Consider the following 14474-nt stretch of genomic DNA (forward strand, 5'->3'; position numbering starts at 1 on the left):
CAGTGATCCTATCATTCATAGATAATAATATTTTGTCCTACCTTTCCCTTTCCATTTTTTTCTGAAAAATACAGTTTATAAAATACATATTTTATAAAACGCATACTTTAGCATACTTTACATATTTATAAAATCTGTATATTAACACTTCACATTTACAAAATACATATTTTAACATACTTTACAGTTTATATGTGTATTTTCATGTAGTATTATAAACAGTAAATTCATAATTTATAAATAATTCCTAAATTACGATTATTCCAAATACCGTAAGGGGAGGCTATATAATACAGTAGTAGAAACACAGGCCTTGTTTCAAACGGACTTTGGTTTGGGTTCCTGCTCGTTCCTACTATTAAGTTAGTGGTGTTACCTCAGCAGTTATTGAAGTACTCTGTTTCCTCAAACGAAAAAAATGTGGCTCATGATAACCACCTTGCAGGGTTACTTTAGAGATTAAATGAAATAATGAATGTAAAGCTCATTCCTCCATATTGTGCCAGGAACATAGTACATATTAACTGTTACTGTTGGAGGTTATACAGCATAAAAAGAGCAAGAATATTGGGAAAGGATCGATCGTCTTGGGTTTAAATTTCAGTGCCATCACCTCTTAATTTGTTTTGGGCAAGATTTACAACTTCACTGATCCTTGCTTGTATCTGCTAGGATTGTTGTATTGATTGTATGAGACAGAGACTGTTACGTGACTGGCATATTGCAGGCACTCAAATAGCAACTAGCATTAGTATTATTAATAAGGGGAATTGCGGGGCGCCTGGGTGGCGCAGTCGGTTAAGCGTCCGACTTCAGCCAGGTCACGATCTCGCGGTCCGTGAGTTCGAGCCCCGCGTCGGGCTCTGGGCTGATGGCTCAGAGCCTGGAGCCTGTTTCCGATTCTGTGTCTCCCTCTCTCTCTGCCCCTCCCCCGTTCATGCTCTGTCTCTCTCTGTCCCAAAAATAAATAAATGTTGAAAAAAAAAATTAAAAAATAAGGGGAATTGCTTAATTGAAAGAGAGGTTTTGACATTGTCTATTTAAATTAATTCAAGGCAGAAACTTCTAGATGCCCTAGATTTTGTTCCTACTTGTACTTACTGAGGGCTGTGTGAATAGTTTGATGACTGCTGCTGCCTCTTTCCCCCCAAATTTGGGAGTGGGTGGCCATCATGAAAATAACACGTAAGGAAGCAGTTTCTGTGTAATGAAAAACTACCACATATAATTGTATACACGTACTGAAATATATGTATGCCTCTTAGTGTTTGTCACGTGTAGATTGTAGATCATCTGCTTCTGTCCTCTCAACCTGCATATCTTTCTTAGCTCCCAGGAGCCTTCCCGTGTACTCTCCCTCATTTTCATACTTGACTTTAATATTTAGAAGCACCAGTTTGTGTTATTCCTCCTTTTTACTCTCACAATGTACCTCTTTTAGTTATTTACATGTGTGTGTATTGAATTTGGGAAAGGTCATGTGAAAGCAATCTTGATCGTACTGTTCTCATATTCCACCTTATTTCCTTTGTAATGAATGTTGTCTGCACCCTCCTTTTTATCAATTTGTATGTTATCCTTTTATATCATAGAAGCAGTTTCCCTTTTAATTAATTTCTGTGTAATCGTGTGGTCAGGTTATGGAGGATGAGCTGGTTGGTGAACTCAACGCCAGGTGTGTGGCTTGTCTGAGTTGACCGCCCCTGTCAGTGGTCAGGTTGCCAGCCCTCTGTTTATACTTCAGGATGGTCACTCTGTTTCCTCTTGTTGGCTGCCTGGAGCATTAATTCTGAAGGCGCTCTTTTTATTACAAATGTAAGATGAAGCTTCCTTTCCCTTCACTACGCATGTACACACACACACACACACACACACACACACACACACACAGATTACCACACACACCGCCTTGCAGTAAAGAGGCTGCATTTGGTTTCACATGAAGTCAGTAAAAAGAAACAAATTAATAAATTGATAAATTTTGCCAGAAGGCTGAAAATTCCTGTTTTGGAGACTGGTGTTCAGTGGTGTAAATATAGTCTAAATTTTTTCTAAATTGGCATTTGAGTGACTTGCTTAAAAAATAAGTAGAAAACATTCTTTTAATATTCTGGGATTGGGAACAGGTAAAGGTGACTCACCTTTTAAAGCATGTACAAAGGGTATTTAAAGGGAAAATACTGTTCCTCAAGTTTATTAAAGAACTAACCAATTTCTAATTTCATTTAAAGTTGTACACTTTTAACTTACATTTTAGTTTTCGTAATAGTATTCCCCTCATAGTAAAGGGCCTAGTATATTCTTATTGAATGAATGACTATCCCATGACTATTAACTATTGATTTGTTGCTGGTTTTGTTTTTGTTTTTGATTTGTTACTGGTTTTAAGTTATGTTTAGCATTTGCAAGGGCTTCCAGATAGATTCTATCATTTGATCCTCACAATAATCTTGTGAGTTAGGCAGGAGAAGAATTTTCTTCATTTTGCAGGGAATTTAATAGAATTGCTCAAGTGCCACTAAATGATGACTCCAGGGTTTGAATTTAGGACTTCTAGCTTCTGATTTTATGCTTTTTGCTCAGTGCTGATGTGGAAATATTTTAGTACTTTGTAGTGTAGTACTTGTTCACTCATTCAACAGAGTTTTATTGAGGGCACAAATTTTAAGTTCTGGGCCTTTGTGGATGAATGTAAAGACAAGGATTTTACCTTTAAAGAAGACTGTTAGTAAATAAATAAGTGGATAAGGTTAATTATTATGCCTATAATAATAATGATTGGTACATAGTATGTGCCCAGTAAATGTTTACTGACTGAATGAATAAGTGAGAAAAGTGGCAAAAAGAAGAATAAACAGTGTAGGGTCTTGTATAGATAGATTGACAAGAGAAGGTATTTCTGAGGAAGTGACATCTAAGGGAAAGAACATTTCTGGACAAAAGGAAAGCATATGCAAAGGTCCTGAGGCAGAGATGAACTTGACTTACCTGATGACACCAAAGGTGGCAGTGGAGCTACAGCCATAGTAAGCTAGAGAGACAGGAGTTCCACATGAATTGAAGAGAAACAGATTGATTGTGTAGGGCCTTATAGGCCATGGTAAGAAATTTGGCTTTTATTCTAATGTTGGGAGACAATTTTCCATGTATCTTGTGTTTCTGCATTGACTACTTTTGTTTTGGACTCTCTTTTTAGGGATGATTTATATGGTCAGTAGCCTTGGAAGATACCCTCCAGGGCAGAGATCAGGTACACTTATTGTCTGTATGATCAAGATAATATCTCCTTCTGGGGTAAAGGTCAGGCAGGTGTACTGCCCATTACAAAAGATTTGGGTTCATTAAGCTCAGGGTTACTCTCCTGTAACACAGCACACTGCTGTGCAAGTGTCGCCTGGTGGGAATTCGGCCTTAAGGGACTGGCACCAAAAATGCTGTTGCTGTGAGTAATCAAGTCCTTTGTCTCTCTGACCCAAGCATCTCATGTCCTCCGTGGTATTCATACACCTGTGACAGTCTAACATGTTAGCTTGGAAATTAGAGTAAAATCTTATCTGTTTCACACTTCTTGACATCTCAGGATATGGAAAGCCACTGGTAGGTTTTCAGCAGGGGAATAACATTATGCAGTTTAACCTTTTAAAAAGTAAGTCTGAATACACTGTGGGAAATGATCGTGGGTGGAAATTAATGAGGAGTCTGGGGCAGTTGTCTAGTTGAGAGATAAGAGTGGCTTGGACTAGTGCATTGCCAGTGGATACAGACAGGAGGGAAGGGTTCAAGGTGGCCTTCAGGAGGTAGAATTTACAGGACTCAACAGAATGGATATGGGCTGTGGAATGGACAATGAATCTTAGGTTTTTGTCTCAAACAAATGGGTACGTAGAAGTGATTTTGAGTTGGAGAAGCCTCAAGATGAGGCTACTAAGCTTGCAAAAGGACTCATTTCTAACTGTTACATTTTGAATTGCAGGAAGGAAGAATTAGTAGTTTGTACAACCTGAGATCAGAGAACCATTGGTATATACTTTCCGGGGGAAGAACATTTTTCTTGTGTCTTCATGGGTTGTCAAATCCACTAATGTTAAGAAATTCAAGTCTTGCAGTCCCTTGATAAGTGGGTTGTCTCAATAACACTAAATTAGATTAGCTTGGGAGGATTTATTTCTTCCATAGCCATATTGACTTTTGCCCCAAATTCATTATCTGGGAGTTTATAAGAAAAATCTTTCATATGTTTCAGGATGTTCCCCTTTTCGTCATTAAACTAATACATTTTTTTCGTATTTATTTTTTAGATTTTAAATTTCTTTTAAAGCTGGGCTGTTGTCCCTAAATTCTCAGGAATGATTACTGCTCGTCTTGTGATCGTGTAAGCTTAATACAGTAGGATGAAAGAAATACGTGCCTATGGATTAATTTATTCTTTTTGTTATTTTCATTTAGAAATACCTCAGGATAACTTCTTGTCTTTAAAGAAAAATTTTTTTAAATGTTTGTTTATTTTCGAGACAATGCGAGAGACAGAGTGTGAGCAGGGGAGGGGCAGACAGAGGGAGACACACAATCTGAAGCAGGCTCCAGGCTCTGAGCTGTCAGCTCAGAGCCCGAACTCGTGAACCGTGAGATCATAACCGGAGCTGAAGTTGGACACTTAACCGACTGAGCCACTCAGGCGCCCCACTTCTTGTCTTTTAAAAAAATTTTTTTTTCAACATTTATTTATTTTTGGGACAGAGAGAGACAGAGCATGAACGGGGGAGGGGCAGAGAGAGAGGGAGACACAGAATTGGAAACAGGCTCCAGGCTCCGAGCCATCATCAGCCCAGAGCCTGACGCGGGGCTCGAACTCACGGACCGCGAGATCGTGACCTGGCTGAAGTCGGACGCTTAACCGACTGCGCCACCCAGGCGCCCCTTCTTGTCTTTTTAATACCAGATGCTGATTTCAACAGCACCTGATTGCTTTTCATAAAGAAAGTAACTTAAAAGCCTAAAAAAGAAAGAAAGAAAGAAAGAAAGAAAGAAAGAAAGAAAGAAAGAAAGAAAGAAAAAAAGAAAAAAGAAAAGAAAGAAAAAAGAAAGAAAGCGAGTCTAGGCCCTGTGGAGGTGTGTTAAATGCCTTCCTTTTTTATCTGATGAGGTTTATCCTTCTGTGTGCTTCTCACATACTTACTGTCTTTCCAGGATCATTTTGGATTTCTTAACCTTTATGTATTATAGACAGTTTCAGGCTACAGCATGAAGTTGCTGTTACTTTTGAATTCTTTTTGTACCATTTTACACATGTGCTTTGTTTTCTTTTGTTGTGTAGTATTTGGTTTAGTCTGTGGCCTAGGTCTAGATTTCTTCGGAAAGAAAAGGAAAGGGAAGATAGACTTTTTTTTTTTTTTTTGGCGGTGGTGGGGGAGGTTTGGGGAGGAGTCTGGACTTAAAATTACTTCTGATTTGGTTTATACTCCACCCCTTGGAAATCAACAGTGGGGAAACATATCCCATTGTAAAGACAGATAAATATAGAAAACTTGAACTAAGATCACAAAATCATTAGTGTCTATCATGAGACTTTTCTGGGTGGTATGAGTTGTTATTAATCACTAATAGACTCTGGAGATATTTCTACCAGAAGTGCAGTTAGATTGCAGTTATTTCTGACTTTTTGAGAAGACAAATATGCTCTCTCTTTTTCTTTTCTTCTTATGGGGTTCCATCTTTTTGGATTTTAGCAATTTTAAAACACCCCCAGGTAGCAGAGCAGGATTTAAACCTACTGGGATGTCTCGTCTTTCCTTCAGAGTATTGTTGCTCTGCCTCAGTATCCCATTATACACATTCTTTAAAAGTGCTCAACATTTTATTACTTATTTCATGTTTCATGCATTGTGCCAAGTGATTTGTCATTTTGCCCCGTTTGGTATACGTTTGGAACTTCATGAATGGCTTGCTGGTCTTCTCTCCTTTGTTTCCTGATTTCAAAACAAAACACTTAGTATTAAGATTTTACCAGGGCTCTCTGAGAGGAGATTTTATTTGGTGACTTAACTGAGCCAGAATTTGTAGCCTGTATGGAATATAAAAGAAACTCTCCCTAAAGAATTGTTTATGTTGTTCACATAGTCTCAGTATGGCCCAGATTTGTGCCTCTGCCCTCTTTCCTTGCCCTTAGGAAGATTTTTATCCCCTCCCTCACCCCCTGGTTTTGGACCTAGACTTGCCCGTACCCTAAATAGCATTCTAGAAATGGTTCAGAGGCACAGAGGAATCTTAGCCTTAGAACCATAGCTCCATCTGTCCTGCCTGTCTTTCTTCTGTTTGAGGAATAGTCGAGGGAAAAGAGGGTTCAAGTCAGACGTGGGTTTGTGTCTGAACTCTTGCTTGTTGGTTGTGTGACCATAGGAAACGCGCTTAATCTTTCTAGACCCCAGATCTTCAACGTACAATTGAGACTGTGCTAATGACCTCCTCATGGTTTAGTGAGGCGTAGTTGTGGGTCAAGGAACTTGTGCTTAGGACTGGCAGGTGTTCACTAAGAACTAGAACCTGATCAGCACTTTGAAGCTACTGGGTTCCTCTGTGATTCCATCCTTCTGCCTTGCCCTGGAGGGACTACTGTCCTGAGTTTTATGTTCAGCATTCCCTTGCTTTAAAAAATGAATATATCTGTAAACAGTATATTTTTAGCTTTGCCTATTTGGGCTTTGCCAAAATGTAATCATATTATATATAGTCTGTGATAACATTTTTGTCTCTCTGGGCTTCTCCTTTACTGGTCCTTTAGTTAGAGAGAAGGCTTTTCTGATACTAGGTCAGAGTTAGGGGTAGCATTCAATGACATGGGGGGCTGAATCCAGTAAGGAAAAGTGAGGTTAATGAGAGCCAGGTTTAGGACTGTTACAGGGAAGGGAAAGGGAAAAGCTAGAAAGACGCTGTGCTTGGATAGGAATTCAGGGCATCTGGATGAACTCCTGGTCTGCAGTATACATAGATATAGAAAGAAATGATGAAAAACAAAACAAACCAAACAAAACAAATAATGAAGGAAGTGTGTGCATGTTCTTCTGTTCTCCTGGATGACCAGGGAACAGCAATAACCCAGTTGCAGTAAGCACACCCAGATCTTGGCTTTTCTGAATACCATTTTTTCCTCCCACTAGAATGGTAGGAATTATTAGACTAGAAAATCACTTTTTGGCAGCTGTCATAAAATAATTTGGCCAAGAATTATCATTGGACACAAATATCGGGTGAACATTTGTTGGTAGGATATTTATATAGTCTGAAAGTATCCTCTCACAAAGTACTTAGAAATTACAAAGGAAAAAGAGTTAACTTTTCAGTGGCAATCTGGTAGATGCCCCCTAAGTCAAGCTCATGATACAAGTTCACGTTACCAGTAAGGGAAAAAGATTAAAATAGCATACCACCTGGTAGGGTACAATGAGGGGAACTCTCTTCTTTGGTATCCCGTTGAAAATTCATAACTGGAAGCTAATCGTAAGAAAGAATCAGGTAAACCCAAATTAAGGAACATGCTACAGAAATGGCCTGGGATCTTCATAATTGTCAATGTCATGAAAGTCAAGGAACGTCTGAGGAATTCTAGATTGAAATGCACCAATGAAATGTGGGAACTGAGTGCAGCGTGAGATCCTGGATGGACTGGATCCTTTTACTAAAGTGGACATTATTGGGATAATTGGAGAACGTTAAGATCTGGTCTGTGGGTTAGATGATGGTACCATATGATTTGGGTGATTTTCATGGCCATAATTATAGTTTTGTAGGAGAATGCCCTTCTACGGAGGAGTTGTTCCCTAAACTCTGTGGGGATGAGAGGCTATCATGTTGGCTACTTACTCTCCAGCGGTTCTGAGAAATAGTTATTTGTACTAAGTAGTCTTGCAAGTTTTTTTTTGTAGGGTGGTCTGAGATTATTAAGCAGAATAGAACAAAAGTTCCCTCTTGTTTGCAGTTAATTGTTAGCTTATCAGACAAATCATTTAAGGTTTAAGAGGTTTGCTTTCTCATGTTGCCTTGTCTTAATAGCTGCCCTACAGTGTAGCTTTCTGCCATATCTTACTTTGTCTTCTGGTGTACTGGTTTTAAAATGTTTACCATCATTTCATTAATATGTTGTTTTCCCTGCTCATTATTTATTGTGACAAACTCCTTTTTGTAGAAAGTATGATTTATAGAAATAGCGCCTTTTACTGTGTTATAATTCAGTGACAATACTGTTTTTAATTTTGACTTCCTTTGTGTTTTTGTTCTTTTATCCTCAATTTGCTGGTGAGCTATTCAAGCTTTCCTTTCCTTTTTTTTTTTTTTTTTTTTTTTCTCCCTCCACTGTATCTCCCTTAGTAGTGAGCATATTTCAGTAGGCTTTCAGTAAAAAAATGTTGGGCTGGTTGATTGTTATCTTAGCATTTAGAATTTCAGAAAGCATACAGGGTAAGGGGAATTGTATAGACAGAGTGGTGAATTCGATGCTGGACTAACCCATATCTAGGCAGCTCATGTGAGTGGTTAGTCCCCAGAGGTTTGGGATTAAGCTTATTAGGACCAAGCTGGTCCTACTCTAAAAGTTCATGAAGTTTATCTGGCTCCTGGGTGGCTCATTCGGTTGAGCGTCTGACTTTGGCTCAGGTCATGACCTCATGGTTTGTGGGGTCAAGCCCCACCTAGGGCTCTGTGCTGACAGTGCTGAGCCTGCTTGGGATTCTCTGTCTCCCTCTCTCTCTGCCTCTCCCCTGCTTGTGCTCTCACTCTCTCTGTCTCTCAAAAACATTAAAAACATTTTTAAAAGTTTATGCAGTTTGGGATGCGACATGGTGGGGGAGAAGGTTAATTGTTAGACCAGCCTTCCTTCTCTGAAAACATTGTGTGTAAGTTGTCTGTCTGTACAAAGAATCCTGGGTGAAAGGCCTTGATTGCCCACTCCTACCCCTCTCTTTGGTGGAGCTGAAATCCATCATCAGGCTTGTTTTCCTTACATTGGTTGGAGGACAAACTTGTCTTTAGCAGTTACACTAATTTTCATATTTCTCAGAATGATCAGGGAAAAAAAAGCTTGAAAAAGCCCAGAGTGGTAGTTACCTTGCACTTAGTATACACCCACTCGTACAGGCTTTTCTTCAGCATTTTGTTATTTTTTTTTCTTGCTGCTTTTAGAGTGTAGGTGGCCTTCTCTAGATTGCTTTTGACAGGAAATTGAGCAACCTTTCTTTTTTGGAACAGAATATATTTTACTGGGGAGAGGGAAAGAAAATAAAGTGTTTATGTTTTGAAATTTAATTATGCATTTTTTATTTGAAGACTGATTTAAATCTTGAAACACAGAGGCTGGGTAAACTAAATTTCATATCGTGCGTTAATATTTCTGAACCTTCCCAGTAATTTTTCAGCCTTCCTTTTTTTCTTCCTTTCTGGTAGAAAGAAAGGAAGGCCTGAAAATCATTTCGCTTCATAAAGCAAAAAGTACTTTCCTTTGTTCTCTGAGCCACTGGGTGTTAAGAAATCCTCTCTGACCAGGTCATTAGTTTCTAGCTTTTGTCTGAGGCCGCTCTCCCCAGTTGTCTTCGTCCTCTAAGGGGGGGGGGGGGGAGGTGTGATGGGCTCTACACTGGCTTCACAGCATCTTGAATCTGGACTGTATGTTAGCCCTCCCTCTGGACAAGCACATCGCTCAGTCAAGTTTCCTAATGGTTCGGCTAGTGCAGAGGTTCCCGGAGCACGGGTAGGGAGCTCCAGGTGGGAGCGCGGCTCCGACTCGGGTTCAGCCTACCCCGCCAAACCCCCCCGCCTGTGCTTTGGGGTTATGGATGCCAGTCTGCCCACCGCCCACCACTCATCCAGGTGCTCACTGCCTGTGGGGATTATGCTTTGAGTTTGATTTAGGTAGCTCCTCACAGCACCGGGGACTCAGAGGAAGAAATCAGTCTATAATTAGAATATAAACTCCTATGCCACGTCAAGGAAATGTCCAGTTGGAATGCACTAATCCTCATGGAATCTTTCTAAGTGTGTTCATAGATGATATCCTTTCGTTTGAGTTTTCAACTCCACATGTTTGTTCATGTACCTAACTGGTGCAAATCAGCTGTCAGGTATGTCTCAGTTATGTAATTAGCTAGTTATGGCTCATTAATTAAGCTTGACAAAGCAAAGTATATGTTTTGAGTGTTACAGGTTTCTTTACCTATTCTGGGGGTGTGTTGTGTGGGGCCAGTCATGTAAAAACTGCAAGTTTTAGCCACTGGGATAGATACTGAAAGATCTGTTATCAGTAAGTCTCATTTTCAATACAGTTAAAGTGGACTTTGAAGTACCTGTATATTTAGCTGAATAAAAGATGAGAGTCCTGCTGTCTCGGGTGACAGGCTGGGAAGAGGAACTTTGTCCATCTTGTCTTTACCAGGAATTGAGAATATCTGTGAGGGAAACTAAGTTCTGGTTCTGTTTGTTTGTTTATTTATTTATTTATTTGAGAGAGAGAGAGAGAGGAGGAGGAGGAGAGATAGTGCGAGTGGGGGAGAGGGGCAGAGGGAGAAGGAGAGAAAATCTTAAGCAGGTTCCATGCTCAGTGTGGAGCCCAATGCAGGGCACAACCCCATGACCCTGGGATCCTGGCCTGAGCTGAAATTAAGAGTTGGACGCTTGGGGCGCCTGAGTAGCTGAGTTGGTTGAGCATCTGACTTTGGCTCAGGTCATGATCTCATGGTTTGTGGGTTCGAGCCCCGCGTTGGGCTCTGTGCTGACTGCTCAGAGCCTGGAGCCTGTTTCAGATTCTGTGTCTCCCTCTCTCTCTCTCTCTGCCTTCCCCCACTCGCACTGTCTCCCTCAAAAATAAATAAAAAAAAAAAAAAAAAAAGAGTTGGATGCTTAACTGACTGAGACACCCAGGCGCCCCAGTTCTGATTCTTTTTAGTCTTCTTACCTTCCGTTTTTTTATATGCTTGGGAACAGACTTTTTGGGAGTTCACCTAGTTTGATGTAGTATTTCTCCTCAGTGAAAATTTAAAAATTAGTTCCTTGGAAGCTCTTAAGGACATGTATACTCTGATTTATTTTAATATTTTTAGAACGGGTACATGTACTGCATGTTACTAACATGGGGCATGTTTGAATCTTTTAACTAATAATAAGCTCACTAGTCACAGGAAATGTAGTGGGAGCTTATAACCTACCTGAAATGACCCGTGTGAGAATTGTAAAATTTCTAAATAATCAGAATGGTTGTTTGCTTTGGAGCAGGGTTTGTCACCCTCAGTGCTGTTGTCACTTGGGGCTGGATAATTCTTCGGTGGGGGGGGCTGTCCTGTGCAGTGTAGGGAGGGGTTAACAGCATCCTTGGCTTGCACCCATTGAATGCTGGTAGCATACGTCCTCTCCTTGCTGTGACAACCAAAAATATTTTCAGACATTGTAAGATAGCCCCTGCGGTACAAAATCACCCCCTGTTGAGAACCACTGGTTCGGAACAATTGTTCCCATAGGCACGTGACAGGCTGATTACATGAAAATCACTTTGTTGGGGGCCTTCTTACCCATTCAGGTTCCTGAGTTTCTCCTCAGACTTCCTGACCAGATTATAGAGGCCCTGGATCCGCAATCTGCCAAGAGACTAAATAACTAGGTTTAAGAATTTGTTGTTTAAGTGGGAGTGGCTATTGGTTGGCTTACATTTAAATGTGTGTTGAGCTACACATAAAGAGATTTCCAGTTAAAGAAGGTTTTAGGAGTAGGGCATAGCCTTTCACAGTTACGGTTTGATTTGTAGCTGTGATTTTTTTCCCCCTTAGTATTGTGAAGTACAATTGTATGTTTTTTCAGAGTTTGAAAAGAACTTTATTATATACTGAAGTTCATCATTATTTTAATCTAGGTTTTGAGAGAATACCTCAAGTTGGATTCAAACGCAAGATTTACCGGTGACTTTGAAGTGGAATGAGGTGAGTTGGTGGCTTAGTCACAAAGTCACGTTGGGGGAAGGGCATATCACTCACACTTTCGTGCTTGGAAGACCTGCTACTTGTCGTGAAATTTGGACCCCTCAGGTGTGGATCCTCAGTTTTTTCCTCACCGGATTTTCCTACTTCATTGTGTGACCACTGACAGGCAGAAATGGAAACGGAGAGGATGCGAGGCTCCTGTGTAGTTTTTACTCATTGATTTCTGAATTCAGCGTCGTCATCTTTGCAGATAAAATCGTTCAGGTTTTTTCCTGGATACTTAAATTAATAATAAGACGGCTTTTGTTACCTACTGATGTTCCCATTCCATAGTAAATACGTTTCAGAAAATCTCCCTTGGGTTTCTTAAAATGTGATGGGGGTTTATACCTCAACCCATGTTGTTAACTCTGGTACATTAGTGTATAATTTGGAAATTTTAGTTTGGATAAGCAGGGCTTATCCTGAAAAACTGAGAGATGGTTGGATGATGTACTGCCGACATTTACCGATGTGGGTCTTACCATTGATCTCAGAGTGCTTGCCCTTGGTTATTACTCCCGGGTAGGAGCCCAGGTCCACCTTAGGCGTGCTCTAATGTTTCATTGGACACTTCTCAGACACTTTAATAAGTTGTAAAAGGGTATATGCTTATTGAGAAAAACAACAGCTTCATTCTGATTGAGAGAGAGAGAGAGAGAGAGAGAGACATTTCCACAAGCTAAAAATGCTATAATATGCTTAAATATAATTTAAACTCTGAAATTGAGATAAAGCAAGTGGTTTAGGGATATGTCTGTTTCATTGGTTTTGCTGAAACAAAGACCTGGGGATTTTTCTTATCTGTTGCTTTGTTGGGAGCAGAAGCACCACTGCTCTTCTGGAGCATTACAGCCTACAAAGGACGGTCAAGGTTATCTGAGCATCTCTCCATTGTAAACCTTTGTGCAGAGTTTAGGGCTTCTCTCCTGAAGCCCGCAGGGTAATTGGAGCACTGCTTTCACAGTGGCTAGCTGTTTCCGACCTTCCTTGAATTTCAGGAAGAGGAATTGAGGAATGATTATCTCTGAAAATGTTTTTAAAGTGCATTAGGACACTTTCCTGCTAGCATTTATTTGACCAATCTCAGCATCATTCTTCTTTAATAACGTGAAATCCAAGAAGGATTTGTAGGTCTCTGTAATTTGTAGCCATTTGAAAAGCCCACGTCTTTTATTAGCAACACAATTGAAAACCTGTCTTTGAGAAAGTAGCATCTTTGGAACCATCAAAAATTGCTTAGTGGTGAAGCAGGAAGCCAGCAGGAATGCCCCATGACTGTAGCTCAGGTACTTTGTGAAGGAAGACAAATCCGTGCCCTCTGGTCTTCACCTCAATCTTGGAAGTTACTTTTCAGGGTTCACTTTTTTCCCCTCCGGAGTGCCTGTATACAAGAGAAACATGTACCTTCTGTGCAGTCCCCGTGTGTCTTTCTGTGTTCTAAACACTCTTAAGTAAGGATCGGCTCCTGATTGAACTTGAGTATGACAGTTGTCAGTGGAGGCCTTACGTTGAGGATTACTGTTAAGGCCAAGCTTGTTTAGCTTTCGTGTTGTAGCAGCTATACCCTGTCTTTTGAATTGAGTTGCTCAGCTTAACCTGAACCCTGGGGCACTTAAATCACTTCTTTTAATGGAGATAATATCTGATGACGCTAGTACAGTTTATCTGTTAGGTCAGGTGGGAGATTCTTCTCTTACGCATTCATAACTGGTCACACAGACAAGGGAGACACACAGACCATTTGATCGAATGGTTTGCCAGACCTGTTGGTGCCATGTCTCTTTCTTGGCCTTCTAAGTGCACACTTACCTATCCAAAGACTCTCCACTTAAGGGATGTCTGAATCAATTCGCTTCGTCAGAAGAAAACAGAAGTCTAAAAGACCACACCAAACCAAACAAACCCACGAAGCGTTACATGTTCTGTCCCATGTGTATCTTCTTAAATCCACCATTCTCCTACATTTTTATTTATTTATGTTTTGAGTAATATTGTTCTAGAATACAAAATCGAATTGAGAAACCACACTTCTTTTCCTTCCCTTAAATTTGTTTGTTTCTATATTCTTTCTCAATGCCCAGCAAGAAACATAGAGTGATGTTAATTGATGATAATCTCTGACTAAATTACTTGCTTTCCACATTGAAATATTTGAATAATTTTCCCAAATGTTTTATTTTTGCTTTGGACTTTCCCTTTCTTATGTAGACAGTTACGTACTAATAGATGAGTGAGATGCTGTTTAAATTTTTCTCTTATTCCAATTTGGTCATTGCGTCCTAGGTTTCTGCTTTTAATGGGAGAGTAGCTGAGGAAATTTTAAAAAGCTCTGCACTTCTTTCTTTTCTTGAGAATAGAATAAAAAAAACACAACTGGTCACATTTATGAGGACTGATAGTTTGCTGGCATGAGACACAAAGGCAAAGACCTACTTTTAATTGTTTCATGGGAAGTCCCAACCATTTAGTAAGTATAAAAAG

General features: G+C 40.0%; 1 protein-coding gene across 8 annotated transcripts in view; it reads left to right on the forward strand.

Moving 5' to 3' along the window:
• Positions 1 to 14474, forward strand: part of SIPA1L1 (signal induced proliferation associated 1 like 1) — a 365218-nt gene that overhangs the window by 72088 nt on the left and 278656 nt on the right. For 7 of the 8 annotated variants that reach the window (XM_040477574.1, XM_040477573.1, XM_040477570.1 and 4 more), the window contains exon 3: positions 11885 to 11951. The exons of the other annotated variant lie outside the window; for it this stretch is intronic. The gene's annotated coding sequence lies outside the window, so the exon portion shown is untranslated. The remainder of the gene's footprint in view (positions 1 to 11884; positions 11952 to 14474) is intronic. 8 annotated transcript variants of the gene reach the window in all.

Source organism: Herpailurus yagouaroundi, unplaced genomic scaffold, assembly GCF_014898765.1.
Source record: "Herpailurus yagouaroundi ecotype Mexico unplaced genomic scaffold, PumYag 141, whole genome shotgun sequence".
Taxonomy (NCBI): Eukaryota; Metazoa; Chordata; class Mammalia; order Carnivora; family Felidae; genus Herpailurus; species Herpailurus yagouaroundi.